Source organism: Pseudophryne corroboree, chromosome 6 (genome assembly GCF_028390025.1).
Source record: "Pseudophryne corroboree isolate aPseCor3 chromosome 6, aPseCor3.hap2, whole genome shotgun sequence".
Taxonomy (NCBI): domain Eukaryota; kingdom Metazoa; phylum Chordata; class Amphibia; order Anura; family Myobatrachidae; genus Pseudophryne; species Pseudophryne corroboree.
Window position 1 is genome coordinate 612,440,349 of NC_086449.1, and position 18,334 is coordinate 612,458,682.

The window sequence follows — 18,334 nt, forward strand, 5'->3', positions numbered from 1 at the left end:
ACCCCACTAAGTGTACCATCAGTTCATGTATATTTATTTAAAGCAATAATGTAGAATGTGTCCTTTGCTTTGAGGTCCCTGGCAGCAGTGGAGGCTCATGGGAAAGAAGAAGATAAAAGGGGCTGCACTGACAGTTAGTGGCAGTTGGCCCACTGTGAAGGGAAACAGAGCTGCGCTGCAAGGTGTCACCGGTGACCTGCAATGCTGGGCCTGTTGCTGAATGTGCTGAAACCGGCAGTGGGGTTTCCGGTGGCACCCCTGGTATCCAGAGTGTCCTAGCAAGTGTGGTCAGGCCAGAAGGCGGACCTGGACACGGCAACAGGCTGGCAAGAGAGCTGGTCGGTGATACAGATCCCGGCTAAGAATAGAGGCAGTACAGGGGCGGGCCTGCTGCAGAGATGGTGGGTGGCGCTGTGAGTAAAATACCTTTCTCCACAGCAATTCAGTGGGGACATACGCAGCCTTCTTGCTTGTCCCAATTTTAAAAACAGGTATTGAGTCTGGACAGTGTAGCTGACCTGAATGAGGTCTGTAATAAAGACACACTGCACAGCCCAGCACTGTCATTTACACTTCAGCTGCAGCTCGGATAAAGCCATAGGATATAAGCAATACAGACCCTGTCTAGGAATTCCTTCCCTTGCCTTCCTCTTAAAAGGAACACAGCTTCTTAGAAACAGCTGCAGCATCGCTAAGTTAGCTGTAGAAATAGGAACTACTTATACCCCTTTTTCACTAGCTTTTAAAACACGGTTAAATGCGCGGGGCGCGCATTTACCCGTATTTTTTCCTAGTGCAAATTCCCGGATCAAGTGATCCGAGAATCCTACCCGGGTAGCTTGCCGGGTTGAACACGTGTTCAACCCGGTAAGCTGTGTAATGTTCACAGTGTATGGGAGGGCGGCGCTGGGAGATCATGTGATCTCTCAGCGCCACCCCTGCTGCGTCACTAGCAGCGTCACCAACCCGGCAATATACCGGGTTGGTGAGCGCTGTGGGAAAGGGGGCTGTAGCATGGGTCGCAGTCGTGTCAGGCGACACGGCTGTGACCCGTGCTACAGATGGAAAAGGGGTACTAGTTACTCCTGCTATTACAGCAGACTAGTTCATTTACTCATTCCTATAATCTTAAGAGAACCACAACCATCCCAGACCCATACTACTCCTAGGTGTCACATGTGACGTGTATTGGGGGGAAGATCCCCCCCACCATCCCCTGCTGCTCGCCCAGCGCCCCCTTTCCCTCTCGTCCAGCGTGTGCGGCTGCACAGAAATTCATTTCTTTAAATAATTCTAAATGAGAGTGGCTGACCACACCTCTCTGCATTGGCCACGCCTACTTTGTTTACCTGGACCTGGCTCAGCTGTCGGCGCCCCTGTGTACAGTATCTAGACTTTTGTAGTATATAAGTATGTATCACCATATATATCACAATGCACCATATGTATACCCAGAGCCGTCGCTAGCTGCTCAGCAAAGGGATGCAGTGCAGGGAGGCCCCAAACTGAAGAGGCGCTCAGCCTCTCCCTGCGCTGCATCCCTGTTGCTGCCAGCTGCCGCTGCGCCTGTCACACTGGCAGCTTGCAGCGTGGCTCCCTCCCCCTCCTTCTCCCCAGATAGTGTATGCAGTGTGCAGCCTCAGCCCACACACAGCGCCGCTGACATCCCGAGCTGCTTAGAGGGTTGGGGGCGTGGCCTAATCACGGGGTTTGTGACCACGCCCATTTATGTGGTTTTTAAAAAAAGTCTTTGTAGTACAGTGCAGGGTGGGTGCAGTGCCTGATGATCCCTGAGCCCCCAGCCCTCAGCCCCTCAGCCAGGGTCAATTCGAGGGGGGAGTGTGATCACTGTGATCACACTCCCCCCACGCACCCATACATGAACACGCAGTGGCTCAGCATTAGCAGCAGCCTCTCTGACCCACCTCAGCACAGCACACTGCAGCATGTGCTGTGCTGCCAAGATGAGAGCTGATGCTGATGCTGTTGCTGCCAGATCTGCGTTCATCTCTGCACATGCTCAGGGCCGCCCAGCACAAAGCAAGGCTGCCCAGCATGTGTAGCGCCGCCTCCCGATGCATCCGCAATTACATTCCCGACGCATCTGATGTAAGGTTGACCCCTGGCTGTGCTGTCATCAGCCTTTTTTTTTTTCATGGACACTACTGTGCAGTGTAATGTGACTAATGGACACTACTATGCAGTGTAATGTGACTAATGGACACTACTATGCGGTGTAATGTGACTAGCGAACACTACTGTGCAGTGTAATGTGACTAACGGACACTACTATGCAGTGTAATGTGACTAGCGAACACTACTGTGCGGTGTAATGTGACTAACGGACACTACTATGCAGTGTAATGTGACTAGCGAACACTACTGTGCGGTGTAATGTGAGAAACGGACACTACTATGCGGTGTAATGTGACTAACGAACACTATTGTGCTGTGTAATGTGAGAAACGGACAGTACTATGCGGTGTAATGTGACTAGCGAACACTGCTGTGCAGTGTAATGTGACTAATGGACACTACTATGCGGTATAATGTGACTAATGGACACTACTATGCGGTGTAATGTGACTAGTGAACACTACTGTGCTGTGTAATGTGAGAAACGGACACTACTATGCGGTGTAATGTGACTAGCGAACACTACTGTGCAGTGTAATGTGAATTGGTACTATTCTGTGGCCCCTATATTTTTGGCGCTTCCCCCTGCTGGGGGAAGTGGTGTGTGTAAAAGGGTGCTCTACCTGGCACAAAGTGTAAAAGGGTGCCCTACCTGGAATAATGTGGGACTGGCTCTACCTGGTGCAATATGTAAAAGGGGGCTGTATCTTACGTAATGTATATAAGGGGCACTACCTGGCATGATGTATATAAGTGGTACTACTGTGTGGCGTAATTTTGAATAATGTTGACTACTGTGCGTCATAATTATTTTACGCCCCTATATTTTTTATGACCCTATATTTATGGATCTTGAGGGGGGGGAGGGGCACTAAAATGTCTAGTTACAGCTCTGAGGATGAGATCGGTCACATTTGTATTTGTAGAAAGTAGTGATGAGCGGGTTCGGTTCGTCGGGATCCGAACCCCCCCGTACTTCACCTTTTTTTACACGGTTCCGAGCAGACTCGGATCCTCCCGCCTTGCTCGGTTAACCCGAGCGCGCCTGAACGTCATCATCCCGCGGTCGGATTCTCTCGAGATTCGTATTCTATATAAGGAGCCGCGCGTCGCCGCCATTTTTCACTCGTGCATTGGAGATGATCGTGAGAGGACGTGGCTGGCGTCCTCTCAGTTTCTATGTTCAGTGTGCTGCAAATATCTGTGCTCAGTGTGCTGCAAATATCTGTGCTCAGTGTGCTGCAAGCGCAAATATCTACGTTCTCTGCCTGAAAAACACTCCATATCTGTGCTCAGTGTGCTGCAAATATCTGTGCTCAGTATGCTAATTGCTTTACTGTGGGGACTGGGGACCAGCAGTATTATATAGTAGGAGGACAGTGCAGATTTTTGCTGACCAGTGACCACCAGTATTATACGTTCTCTGCCTGAAAAACGCTCCATATCTGTGCTGCATTGTAGTATATAGTAGGAGGACAGTGCAGAACTTTGCTGACCACCAGTATATAATATATAGCAGTACGGTACAGTAGTCCACTGCTCTACCTCTGTGTCGTCAAGTATACTATCCCATCCATACCTGTGGTGCATTTCAGTTTTGCACAGTTTGCTGACCACCAGTATATAATATATAGCAGTACGGTACAGTAGGCCACTGCTCTACCTACCTCTGTGTCGTCAAGTATACTATCCATCCATACCTGTGGTGCATTTCAGTTTTGCACAGTTTGCTGACCACCAGTATATAATATATAGCAGTACGGTACAGTAGGCCACTGCTCTACCTACCTCTGTGTTGTCAAGTATACTATCCATCCACACCTGTGGTGCATTTCAGTTTTGCATAGTTTGCTGACCACCAGTATATAATATATAGCAGTACGGCACAGTAGGCCACTGCTCTACCTACCTCTGTGTCGTCAAGTATACTATCCATCCATACCTGTGGTGCATTTCAGTTTTGCACAGTTTGCTGACCACCAGTATATAATATATAGCAGTACGGTACAGTAGGCCACTGCTCTACCTACCTCTGTGTCGTCAAGTATACTATCCATCCATACCTGTGGTGCATTTCAGTTTTGCACAGTTTGCTGACCACCAGTATATAATATATAGCAGTACGGTACAGTAGGCTACTGCTCTACCTACCTCTGTGTCATCAAGTATACTATCCATCCATACCTGTGGTGCATTTCAGTTTTGCACAGTTTGCTGACCACCAGTATATAATATATAGCAGTACGGTACAGTAGGCCACTGCTCTACCTACCTCTGTGTCGTCAAGTATACTTTCCATCCATATCTGTGGTGCATTTCAGTTCTGCACAGTTTGCTGACCACCAGTATATAATATACAGCAGCACGGTACAGTAGGCCACTGCTCTACTTACCTCTGTGTCGTCAAGTATACTATCCATCCATACCTGTGGTGCATTTCAGTTTTGCACAGTTTGCTGACCACCAGTATATAATATATAGCAGTACGGTACAGTAGGCCACTGCTCTACCTACCTCTGTGTCGTCAAGTATACTATCCATCCATACCTGTGGTGCATTTCAGTTTTGCACAGTTTGCTGACCACCAGTATATAATATATAGCAGTATGGTACAGTAGGCCACTGCTCTACCTACCTCTGTGTCGTCGAGCATACTATCCATCCATACCTGTGGTGCATTTCAGTTTTGCACAGTTTGCTGACCACCAGTATATAATATATAGCAGTACGGTACAGTAGGCCACTGCTCTACCTACCTCTGTGTCGTCAAGTATACTATCCATCCATACCTGTGGTGCATTTCAGTTTTGCACAGTTTGCTGACCACCAGTATATAATATATAGCAGTACGGTACAGTAGGCCACTGCTCTACCTACCTCTGTGTCGTCAAGTATACTATCCATCCATACCTGTGGTGCATTTCAGTTTTGCACAGTTTGCTGACCACCAGTATATAATATATAGCAGTACGGTACAGTAGGCCACTGCTCTACCTACCTCTGTGTCGTCGAGCATACTATCCATCCATACCTGTGGTGCATTTCAGTTTTGCACAGTTTGCTGACCACCAGTATATAATATATAGCAGTACGGTACAGTAGGCCACTGCTCTACCTACCTCTGTGTCGTCAAGTATACTATCCATCCATACCTGTGGTGCATTTCAGTTTTGCACAGTTTGCTGACCACCAGTATATAATATATAGCAGTACGGTACAGTAGGCCACTGCTCTACCTACCTCTGTGTCGTCAGTATACTATCCATCCATACCTGTGGTGCATTTAAGTTTTGCTCAGTTTGCTGACCACCAGTATATAATATATAGCAGTACGGTACAGTAGGCCACTGCTCTACCTACCTCTGTGTCGTCAAGTATACTATCCATCCATACCTGTGGTGCATTTCAGTTTTGCACAGTTTGCTGACCACCAGTATATAATGTATAGCAGTACGGTACAGTAGGCCACTGCTCTACCTACCTCTGTGTCGTCAAGTATACTATCCATCCATACCTGTGGTGCATTTCAGTTTTGCACAGTTTGCTGACCACCAGTATATAATATATAGCAGTACGGTACAGTAGGCCACTGCTCTACCTACCTCTGTGTCGTCAAGTATACTATCCATCCATACCTGTGGTGCATTTAAGTTTTGCACAGTTTGCTGACCACCAGTATATAATATATAGCAGTACGGCACAGTAGGCCACTGCTCTACCTACCTCTGTGTCGTCAAGTATACTATCCATCCATACCTGTGGTGCATTTCAGTTTTGCACAGTTTGCTGACCACCAGTATATAATATATAGCAGTACGATACAGTAGGCCACTGCTCTACCTACCTCTGTGTCGTCAAGTATACTATCCATCCATACCTGTGGTGCATTTAAGTTTTGCACAGTTTGCTGACCACCAGTATATAATATATAGCAGTACGGCACAGTAGGCCACTGCTCTACCTACCTCTGTGTCGTCAAGTATACTATCCATCCATACCTGTGGTGCATTTCAGTTTTGCACAGTTTGCTGACCACCAGTATATAATATATAGCAGTACGATACAGTAGGCCACTGATCTACCTACCTCTGTGTCGTCAAGTATACTATCCATCCATACCTGTGGTGCATTTCAGTTTTGCACAGTTTGCTGACCACCAGTATATAATATATAGCAGTACGGTACAGTAGGCCACTGCTCTACCTACCTCTGTGTCGTCAGTATACTATCCATCCATACCTGTGGTGCATTTAAGTTTTGCTCAGTTTGCTGACCACCAGTATATAATATATAGCAGTACGGTACAGTAGGCCACTGCTCTACCTACCTCTGTGTCGTCAAGTATACTATCCATCCATACCTGTGGTGCATTTCAGTTTTGCACAGTTTGCTGACCACCAGTATATAATGTATAGCAGTACGGTACAGTAGGCCACTGCTCTACCTACCTCTGTGTCGTCAAGTATACTATCCATCCATACCTGTGGTGCATTTCAGTTTTGCACAGTTTGCTGACCACCAGTATATAATATATAGCAGTACGGTACAGTAGGCCACTGCTCTACCTACCTCTGTGTCGTCAAGTATACTATCCATCCATACCTGTGGTGCATTTCAGTTTTGCACAGTTTGCTGACCACCAGTATATAATATATAGCAGTACAGTACAGTAGGCCACTGCTCTACCTACCTCTGTGTCGTCAAGTATACTATCCATCCATACCTGTGGTGCATTTCAGTTTTGCACAGTTTGCTGACCACCAGTATATAATATATAGCAGTACGGTACAGTAGGCCACTGCTCTACCTACCTCTGTGTCGTCAAGTATACTATCCATCCATACCTGTGGTGCATTTAAGTTTTGCACAGTTTGCTGACCACCTGTATATAATATATAGCAGTACGGCACAGTAGGCCACTGCTCTACCTACCTCTGTGTCGTCAAGTATACTATCCATCCATACCTGTGGTGCATTTCAGTTTTGCACAGTTTGCTGACCACCAGTATATAATATATAGCAGTACGATACAGTAGGCCACTGCTCTACCTACCTCTGTGTCGTCAAGTATACTATCCATCCATACCTGTGGTGCATTTAAGTTTTGCACAGTTTGCTGACCACCAGTATATAATATATAGCAGTACGGCACAGTAGGCCACTGCTCTACCTACCTCTGTGTCGTCAAGTATACTATCCATCCATACCTGTGGTGCATTTCAGTTTTGCACAGTTTGCTGACCACCAGTATATAATATATAGCAGTACGATACAGTAGGCCACTGATCTACCTACCTCTGTGTCGTCAAGTATACTATCCCATCCATACCTGTGGTGCATTTCAGTTGTGCGCAGTATATATAGTAGTAGGCCATTGCTATTGATATATTACTGTCATATAATTCCACACATTAAAAAATGGAGAACAAAAATGTGGAGGGTAAAATAGGGAAAGATCAAGATCCAATTCCACCTCGTGCTGAAGCTGCTGCCACTAGTCATGGCCGAGACGATGAAATGCCATCAACGTCGTCTGCCAAGGCCGATGCCCAATGTCATAGTAGAGATCATGTAAAATCCAAAAAAATAAAGCTCAGTAAAATGACCCAAAAATCAAAATCAAAATCGTCTGAGGAGAAGCGTAAACCTGCCAATGTGCTATTGACGACACGGAGTGGCAAGGAACGGCTGAGGGCCTGGCCTATGTTCATGGCTAGTGGTTCAGCTTCACATGAGGATGGAAGCACTCATCCTCCTGCTAGAAAACTTAAAAGAGTTAAGATGGCAAAAGCACAGCAAAGAACTGTGCGTTCTTCTAAATCACAAATCCCCAAGGAGAATCCAATTGTGTCGGTTGCGATGCCTGACCTTCCCAACACTGGACGGGAAGAGGTGGCGCCTTCCACCATTTGCACACCCCCTGCAAGTGCTGGAAGGAGCACCCGCAGTCCAGTTCCTGATAGTCAAATTGAAGATGTCACTGTTGAAGTACACCAGGATGAGGATATGGGTGTTGCTGGCGCTGGGGAGGAAATTGACAAGGAGGATTCTGATGGTGAGGTGGTTTGTTTAAGTCAGGCACCCGGGGAGAAACCTGTTGTCTGTGGGACGAATATGGCCATTGACATGCCTGGTCAAAATACAAAAAAAATCACCTCTTCGGTGTGGAATTATTTTAACAGAAATGCGGACAACAAGTGTCAAGCCGTGTGTTGCCTTTGTCAAGCTGTAATAAGTAGGGGTAAGGACGTTAACCACCTAGGAACATCCTCCCTTATACGTCACCTGGAGCGCATTCATCAGAAGTCAGTGACAAGTTCAAAAACTTTGGGTGACAGCGGAAGCAGTCCACTGACCACTAAATCCCTTCCTCTTGTAACCAAGCTCCTGCAAACCACACCACCAACTCGCTCAGTGTCAATTTCCTTCTTAGACAGGAAAGCCAATAGTCCTGCAGGCCATGTCACTGTCAAGTCTGACGAGTCCTCTCCTGCCTGGGATTCCTCCGATGCATCCTTGAGTGTAACGCCTATTGCTGCTGGCGCTGCTGTTGTTGCTGCTGGGAGTCAATTGTCATCCCAGAGGGGAAGTCGAAAGACCACTTGTAGTACTTCCAGTAAGCAATTGACTGTCCAACAGTCCTTTGCGAGGAAGATGAAATGTCACAGCAGTCATCCTGCTGCAAGGCGGATAACTCAGGCCTTGGCAGCCTAGGTGGTGAGAAACGTGTTTCCAGTATTCACCGTTAATTCACAGGGAACTAGAGAATTGATTGAGGTACTGTGTCCCCGGTACCAAATACCATCTAGGTTCCATTTCTCTAGGCAGGCGATACCGAAAATGTACACAGACGTCAGAAAAAGAGTCACCAGTGTCCTAAAAAATGCAGTTGTACCCAATGTCCACTTAACCACGGACATGTGGACAAGTGGAGCAGGGCAGACTCAGGACTATATGACTGTGACAGCCCACTGGGTTGATGTATTGCCTCCCGCAGCAAGAACAGCAGCGACGGCACCAGTAGCAGCATCTCGCAAAGGCCAACTCGTTCCTAGGCAGGCTACGCTTTGTATCACCGCTTTCCATAAGAGGCACACAGCTGACAACCTCTTACGGAAACTGAGGATCATCATCGCAGAATCGCTTACCCCAATTGGACTCTCCTGGGGATTTGTGACATCGGACAACGCCACCAATATTGTGCGTGCATTACATGTGGGCAAATTCCAGCACCTCCCATGTTTTGCACATACATTGAATTTGGTGGTGCAGAATTATTTAAAAAACGACAGGGGCGTGCAAGAGATGCTGTCGGTGGCCCGAAGAATTGCGGGCCACTTTCGTCATTCAGCCACCGCGTGCCGAAGACTGGAGCACCAGCAAACAGTCCTGAACCTGCCCTGCCATAATCTGAAGCAAGAGGTGGTAACGAGGTGGAATTCAACCCTCTATATGCTTCAGAGGATGCAGGAGCAGCAAAAGGCCATTCAAGCCTATACATCTGCCTACGATATAGGCAAAGGAGGGGGAATGCACCTGACTCAAGCGCAGTGGAGAATGATTTCAACGTTGTGCAAGGTTCTGCAACCCTTTGAACTTGCCACACGTGAAGTCAGTTCAGACACTGCCAGCCTGAGTCAGGTCATTCTCCTCATCAGGCTTTTGCAGAAGAAGCTGGAGACATTGAAGGAGGAGCGAAAACAGAGCGATTCCGCTAGGAATGTGGGACTTGTGGATGGAGCCCTTAATTTGCTTAACCAGAATTCACGGGTGGTCAATCTGTTGAAATCAGAGCACTACATTTTGTCCCCCGTGCTCGATCCTAGATTTAAAACCTACGTTGGATCTCTCTTTCCGGCAGACACAAGTCTGCAGAGGTTCAAAGACCTGCTGGTGAGAAAATTGTCAAGTCAAGCGGAACGTGACCCGTCAACAGCTCCTCCTTCACATTCTCCCGCAACTGGGGGTGCGAGGAAAAGGCTAAGAATTCCGAGCCCACCCGCTGGCGGTGATGCAGGGCAGTCTGGAGCGAGTGCTGACATCTGGTCCGGACTGAAGGACCTGCCAACGATTACTGACATGTCGTCTACTGTCACTGCATATGATTCTGTCACCATTGAAAGAATGGTGGAGGATTATATTAGTGACCGCATCGAAGTAGGCACGTCAGATTGTCCGTACGTATACTGGCAGGAAAAAGAGGCAATTTGTAGGCCCTTGCACAAAATGGCTTTATTTTACCTAAGTTGCCCACCCCCCCCTCCAGAGTGTACTCCGAAAGAGTGTTTAGTGCAGCCGCTCACCTTGTCAGCAATCGGCGTACGAGGTTACTTCCAGAAAATGTGGAGATGATGTTCATCAAAATTAATTATAATCAATTCCTCTGTGAAGACATTCACCAGCAATTGCCTCCTGAAAGTACACAGGGACCTGAGATGGTGGATTCCAGTGGAGACGAATTAATAATTTGTGAGGAGGGGGATGTACACAGTGAAAGGGGTGAGGAATCGGAGGATAGGAGGAGGTGGACATCTTGCCTCTGTAGAGCCAGTTTGTGCAATGAGAGATTGATTGCTTCTTTTTTGGTGGGGGCCCAAACAAACCAGTCATTTCAGTCACAGTCGTGTGGCAGACCCTGTCGCTGAAATGATGGGTTTGGTAAAGTGTGCATGTCCTGTTTATACAACATAAGGGTGGGTGGGAGGGCCCAAGGACAATTCCATTTTGCACCTCTTTTTCTTTCATTTTTCTTTGCATCATGTGTTGTTTGGGGACTATTTTTGGAAGTGCCATCCTGTCTGACACTGCAGTGCCACTCCTAGATGGGCCAGGTGTTTGTGTCGGCCACTTGGTTCGCTTACCTTAGTCACACAGCTACCGCATTGCGCCTCTTTTTTTCTTTGCATGATGTGCTGTTTGGGGACTATTTTTTTCAAGTGCCATCCTGTCTGACACTGCAGTGCCACTCCTAGATGGGCCAGGTGTTTGTGTCGGCCACTTGGGTCGCTTAGCTTAGTCACACAGCTACCTCATTGCGCCTCTTTTTTTCTTTGCATCATGTGCTGTTTGGGGACTATTTTTTTCAAGTGCCATCCTGTCTGACACTGCAGTGCCACTCCTAGATGGGCCAGGTGTTTGTGTCGGCCACTTGGGTTGCTTAGCTTAGTCATCCAGCGACCTCGGTGCAAATTTTAGGACTAAAAATAATATTGTGAGGTGTTCAGAATAGACTGGAAATGAGTGGAAATTATGGTTATTGAGGTTAATAATACTATGGGATCAAAATGACCCCCAAATTCTATGATTTAAGCTGTTTTTGAGGGTTTTTTGTAAAAAAAACACCCGAATCCAAAACACACCCGAATCCGCCAAAAAATTTTCAGGGAGGTTTTGCCAAAACGCGTCCGAATCCAAAACACGGCCGCGGAACCGAATCCAAAACCAAAACACAAAACCCGAAAAATTTCCGGTGCACATCACTAGAAAGGCGCAAAATTGATAGTTTGCAGGAGGGCGCCGAACACCCTAGCACTGGCCCTGTGTATACCCCATATGCTGGAGAGACAATACATAGAGGTTGGCATACTTTTATCAGAGAACATAACATATTTCCCTGTAGATATTAATGCTCTGTCTTTCTCGTAGTCTTTTACATTTTTTATCTTCCTGCATATTTCACAAGGTGCTTTTCAGAATTCTAAAATCTCTAGCATTCTCTGTTACTCCATATGGCAATTTGTTGCACAACTGGAAAAGACTACTAGGAAGCCATTCCTCTCACCCCCTATTTCGGGAAGCGTACAAGTTCCATTTAAAACCAGTAGCGTAACTCTAAGGCCAGGAAACTCTAATAATGCATAAATTCCAATGTCTGTTGAATATTTATAAATAACCCACATTTTACTATGCTACATAATTTTATTGTTATTAGCAAATGTTAGGTTTCAAATTGTCCAGTAAACAATTTTAAGAATTTACCTCTCTGAAATATTTCAACTGTTCTCTGGGGCTTTTATGTTTGAATGTATACAGACGAGACATCGTACAAGGAACATACTATTAACTCTATATGTATACTGTATAATAATTCTCAAATATCACCTATGGTGGCTTCACTTTGTCAAATATTTCCCATTTAATTTCATAAAATAAACCAAACTGAATAAAGTTAAAGAAACCAAAAACAAACTATGGGGGTCATTCCGAGTTGTTCGCTCGGTAAAAATCTTCGCATCGCAGCGATTTTCCGCTTAATGCGCATGCGCAATGTCCGCACTGCGACTGCGCCAAGTAAATTTGCTATGCACTTAGGAATTTTACTCACGGCATTTTCATCGTTCTGGCGATCGTAATGTGATTGACAGGAAATGGGTGTTACTGGGCGGAAACAGGCCGTTTTATGGGCGTGTGGGAAAAAACGCTACCGTTTCCGGAAAAAACGCAGGAGTGGCTGGAGAAACGGGGGAGTGTCTGGGCGAACGCTGGGTGTGTTTGTGACGTCAAACCAGGAACGACAAGCAGTGAAATGATCGCAGATGCCGAGTAAGTCTGAAGCAACTCAGAAACTGCTACGAGGTGTGTAATCGCAATATTGCGAATACATCGTTCGCAATTTTAAGATGCTAAGATTCACTCCCAGTAGGCGGCGGCTTAGCATGAGCAAATCTGCTAAAATTCACTTGCGAGCGAACAACTCGGAATGACCCCCTATGGGCGAAATGTAGCAACTGGTGATAATGCCTTTATTTTTGCTATTTTCAACGAAAAAGGGGTTATTCTTCTTTTGGCCCTCATTCCGAGTTGTTCGCTCGCTAGCTGCTTTTAGCAGCATTGCACACGCTAAGCCGCCGCCCTCTGGGAGTGTATCTTAGCTTAGCAGAAGTGCGAACGAAAGATTAGCAGAATTGCAAATAGAAATTTCTTAGCAGTTTCTGAGTAGCTCCAGACTTACTCCTACACTGCGATCAGTTCAGTCAGTTTCGTTCCTGGTTTGACGTCACAAACACACTCAGCGTTCGCCCAGACACTCCCCCGTTTCTCCAGCCACTCCCGCGTTTTTCCCAGAAACGTCAGCGTTTTTCCGCACAGAAATGGTCAGTTTCCGCCCAGAAACACCCACTTCCTGTCAATCACACTACGATCACCAGAACGATTAAAAATCTTCGTTAGTCCGTGAGTAAAATACCAAACTTTTGTGCTAATTTACTTGGCGCATGCGCACTGCGAACATTGCGCATGCGCAGTTTGCGACTAATCGCTCCATAGCAAAAAAAAATAATGAGCGAACAACTCGGAATGACCCCCTTAGTTGGGTAATGCAGCGATTCACAGGTCTGCAGTTAGGGGTAGTGCTAAATTATTTATTGATTACCAGTTATTTTTATAGCGCACACATTCTGCAGCGCTTTACAGAGAATATTTGGCCATTTACATAAATCCCTGCCCCAGTGGAGCTTAGAATCTATATTCTACCACCAGGGCCGGATTAAGCCCTTGGGGGGCCCAGGGCGCCCAAGACAGGGGGCCCCCCCACCAGCAAACACCCCCTGTAGGGGCAAAAGCAGGATTCGGAAGGAGGTTTCCTTTGATGCACGCACGTGTGCGTGTGTGTGCGTGTGTGCGTGTATATATATATATATATATATACATACATACATACAATGGTCGTAGTGGAAATTTTGAAGTGGGGGTATGCAAAAGTCAAGGACACAATTATGCGTGCGCCTTCGGCGCGCGGTCACACAAAAGGGGGCATGTCCAGTGTAGTAGAACCCCTTATACTATCTAGTACTGGTGCCCCTTTCACCTTATAGCACACAGTACGAGCCAAAATTCACATTATAGCACACGGTACGAGCTGAAAGTCACATTATAGCACACGGTACGAGCCGAAATTCACATTATAGCACACGGTACAAGCTGAAATTCACATTATAGCACACGGTACGAGCCGAAATTCACATTGTAGCACACTGAATGAGCCGACATTAACATTGTAGCACACTGAATGAGCCGACATTCACATTGTAGCACACTGAATGAGCCGAAATTCACATTGTAGGACACTGAATGAGCTGAAATTCACATTATAGCACACGGTACGAGCCGAAATTCACATTGTAGCACACTGAATGAGCCGAAATTCACATTATAGCACACTGAATGAGCTGAAACTCACATTATAGCACACTGAATGAGCCGAAATTCACATTGTAGCACACTGAATGAGCCGAAATTCACATTGTAGCACACTGAATGAGCCGAAATTCACATAGTAGCACACGGAATGAGCTGAAATTGTGACAGCAGGGACAGCCAGAGTGACGACAGGGAGAGAGAGAGTGACGAGAGGGAGAGAGAGAGAGTGACAACAGGGAGAGAGAGTGACGATAGGGAGAGAGTGACGACAGGGAGAGAGAGTGATGATAGTGACAGCCGGGAGAGAGAGAGAGTGACGACAGGGAGAGAGAGTGACGACAGTGACAGCTGGGAGAGAGAGAGAGTGACGACAGGGAGAGAGAGAGAGTGACGACAGTGACAGCAGGGAGAGAGTGATGACAGTGACAGCTGGGAGAGAGAGAGTGACAGTAGGGACAGGGATGGTAACGACAGGGAGAGAGGTGACAGCAGAGGAACATTATCTCATTTGTTGCGGGTGAGCGGCGGGTGTCTGGCGACGGTGAGCGGCTGGTGGCTGGCTGCGGTGAGCGGCGTGCGGTGGGTGGGTGGCTGGCAGCGGTGAGTGGCGGTGATCTAGACACAGCCGCCGGCCGCCGCGCAGGGTCGGGGAGCAACATGTGCAGCAGGATGGCCACTTCCCTCGCCTCCTGCTGCACTTTAATTTCCTCATTTCCGGGGTCATTGGAAGAAGTGGCGGTATACCATACAGCCGTATACCGCCCCACTTCGACCACTGTATATATATATATATATATATATATATATACTTCAAAAGTATGTCACTCAGCGGGCTTCTTAATCACATATCACAAACGCCAGCTAGTTCAGCAACGTTTTTTCTCTAACGTCCTAAGTGGATGCTGGGGACTCCGTAAGGACCATGGGGAATAGCGGCTCCGCAGGAGACTGGGCACAACTAAAGAAAGCTTTAGGACTACCTGGTGTGCACTGGCTCCTCCCCCTATGACCCTCCTCCAGACGTCAGTTAGAATCTTGTGCCCGGCCGAGCTGGATGCACACTAGGAGGCTCTCCTGAGCTCCTAGAAAGAAAGTAATAGTTTAGGTTTTTTATTTTCAGTGAGATCTGCTGGCAACAGACTCACTGCTACGAGGGACTAAGGGGAGAAGAAGCGAACCTACCTGCTTGCAGCTAGCTTGGGCTTCTTAGGCTACTGGACACCATTAGCTCCAGAGGGATCGAACACAGGGCCCGACCTCGATCGTCCGGTCCCGGAGCCGCGCCGCCGTCCCCCTTACAGAGCCAGAAGCAAGAAGTTGGTCCGGAAAATCGGCGGCAGAAGACTTCGGTCTTCAACAAGGTAGCGCACAGCACTGCAGCTGTGCGCCATTGCTCCTCATGCACACCTCACACTCCGGTCACTGATGGGTGCAGGGCGCTGGGGGGGGCGCCCTGAGCAGCAATATAATATACCTTGGCTGGCAAATCTACACCATATATAGTCAGGAAGGCTATATAGGTGTAAAAATACCCCTGCCAGAGATCCAGTAATAGCGGGAGAAAGTCAGTTGAAATAAGGGCTGGGCTTCTCCCTCAGCACACTGGCGCCATTTTCTCTTCACAGTGCAGCTGGAAGACAGCTCCCCAGGCTCTCCCCTGTAGTTTTCAGGCTCAAAGGGTTAAAAAGAGAGGGGGGGGCACTAAATTTAGGCGCAGTATTACATATATATAAGCAGCTATAGGGGAAAAATCACTCAGTTATAGTGTTAATCCCTGTGTTATATAGCGCTCTGGTGTGTGCTGGCATACTCTCCCTCTGTCTCCCCAAAGGGCTTTTGTGGGGTCCTGTCCTCAGTCAGAGCATTCCCTGTGTGTGTGCGGTGTGTCGGTACGGCTGTGTCAACATGTTTGATGAGGAGGCTTATGTGGAGGCGGAGCAGGTGCCGATAAATGTGATGTCACCCCCTGCGGGGCCGACACCTGAATGGATGATAATGTGGAAGGAATTACGTGACAGTGTCGACTCTTTACATAAGAGATTTGACGACATAACAGATGTGGGACAGCCGGCTTCTCAGCTCGTGCCTGCCCATGCGTCTCAAAAGCCATCAGGGGCTCTAAAACGCCCGCTACCTCAGATGGCAGACACAGACGTCGACACGGATACCGACTCCAGTGTCGACGACAAGGAGACTACTGTACATTCCAATAGAGCCACCCGTTAATATATGATTGCGGCAATGAAAAATGTCTTGCACATTTCTGATGTTACCCCAGGTACCACAAAAAAGGGTATAATGTTTGGGGAGAAAAAACTACCAGTGGTTTTTCCCCCATCTGATGAATTAAATGAAGTGTGTGAAGAAGCGTGGGCTTCCCCTGATAAGAAACTGGTAATTTCTAAAAAGTTACTAATGGCGTACCCTTTCCCGCCAGAGGACAGGTTACGCTGGGAGACACCCCCTAGGGTGGATAAAGCGCTCACACGACTATCAAAGAAGGTGGCACTGCCGTCTCCGGACACGGCCGCCCTCAAGGAACCTGCCGATAGAAAGCAGGAGGCTATCCTGAAGTCTGTTTTTACACACTCAGGCATTATACTGCGACCAGCTATTGCTTCAGCATGGATGTGCAGTGCTGCAGCTGCGTGGTCAGATTCCCTGTCAAAAAATATTGATACCTTAGACAGGGACACTATATTGCTAACCATAGAGCATATAAAAGACGCGGTTCTGTATATGAGAGATGCACAGAGGGATATTTGCCGGCTGGCATCTAAAATAAATGCACTGTCCATTTCTGCCAGAAGGGGTTTATGGACCCGGCAGTGGACAGGGGATGCAGATTCTAAAAGGCACATGGAAGTTTTGCCTTACAAGGGTGAGGAGTTATTTGGGGATGGTCTCTCGGACCTAGTTTCCACAGCGACAGTTGGAAAATCAGCATTTTTACCCCATGTCCCCTCACAGCAAAAGAAAGCACCGTATTATCAGGTACAGTCCTTTCGGCCCCAGAAAGGCAAGCGGGTTAAAGGCGTGTCCTTTCTGCCCAGAGGCAGAGGTAGAGGGAAAAAGCTGCAAAATACAGCCAGTTCCCAGGAACAAAAGTCCTCCCCCGCTTCCGCTAAGTCCACAGCATGACGCTGGGGCTCCACTGGCGGAGCCAGGTGCGGTGGGGGCCCGTCTCAAGTGCTTCAGCGATCAGTGGGCTTGCTCACAGGTGGATCCCTGGATTCTACAAGTAGTGTCTCTGGGATACAAGCTGGAATTCGAGACGTCTCCCCCTCGCCGTTTCCTAAAATCTGCCTTGCCAACGTCTCCCTTGGACAGGGAGGCTGTGATAGAGGCAATTCACAAGCTGTATTCGCAGCAGGTGATAGTCAAGGTACCCCTCCTTCAACAATGTTTGTGGTACCGAAACCGGACGGTTCCGTGAGACCCATTTTAAATTTAAAATCTTTGAACACGTATATAAAACGGTTCAAGTTCAAGATGGAATCGCTCAGGGCGGTTATCTCAAGCCTGGAGGAAGGGGATTACATGGTATCACTGGACATCAAGGATGCTTACCTGCATGTCCCCATTTACCCTCCTCACCAGGAGTACCTCAGATTTGTGGTACAGGACTGTCATTACCAATTCCAGACGCTGCCGTTTGGTCTGTCCACGGCACCGAGGGTGTTTACCAAGGTAATGGCCGAGATGATGATACTCCTGCAAAAAAAAGGGAGTTATAATTATCCCGTACTTGGACGATCTCCTGATAAAGGCGAGGTCCAAGGAACAGTTGTTGATCGGAGTAGCACTTGCTCGGCAGGTGCTACAACAGCACGGCTGGATCCTGAATATTCCAAAGTCGCAGCTGGTTCCTGCAACCTGGGGATGGTTCTGGACACAGAACAGAAAAGGGTGTTTCTCCCGGAGGAGAAGGCCAAGGAGTTGTCATCGCTAGTCAGAGACCTCCTAAGACCAAAACAGGTGTCGGTGCACCACTGCACGCGAGTCCTGGGAAAGATGGTAGCTTCTTACGAAGCAATTCCGTTCGGAAGGTTCCATGCAC

At 47.6% G+C, this 18,334-nt stretch overlaps 2 long non-coding RNA genes across 2 annotated transcripts in view; one reads left to right on the forward strand and one right to left on the reverse strand.

Moving 5' to 3' along the window:
* Window positions 1-18,334, reverse strand: part of LOC134933105 (uncharacterized) — a 155,881-nt gene that overhangs the window by 62,554 nt on the left and 74,993 nt on the right. The gene's annotated exons all lie outside the window — the stretch shown is intronic.
* Window positions 165-18,334, forward strand: part of LOC134933107 (uncharacterized) — a 168,600-nt gene continuing 150,430 nt past the window's right edge. Inside the window, exon 1 of the long non-coding RNA XR_010179605.1 lies at window positions 165-401. This is a non-coding gene — a long non-coding RNA (uncharacterized LOC134933107). The remainder of the gene's footprint in view (window positions 402-18,334) is intronic.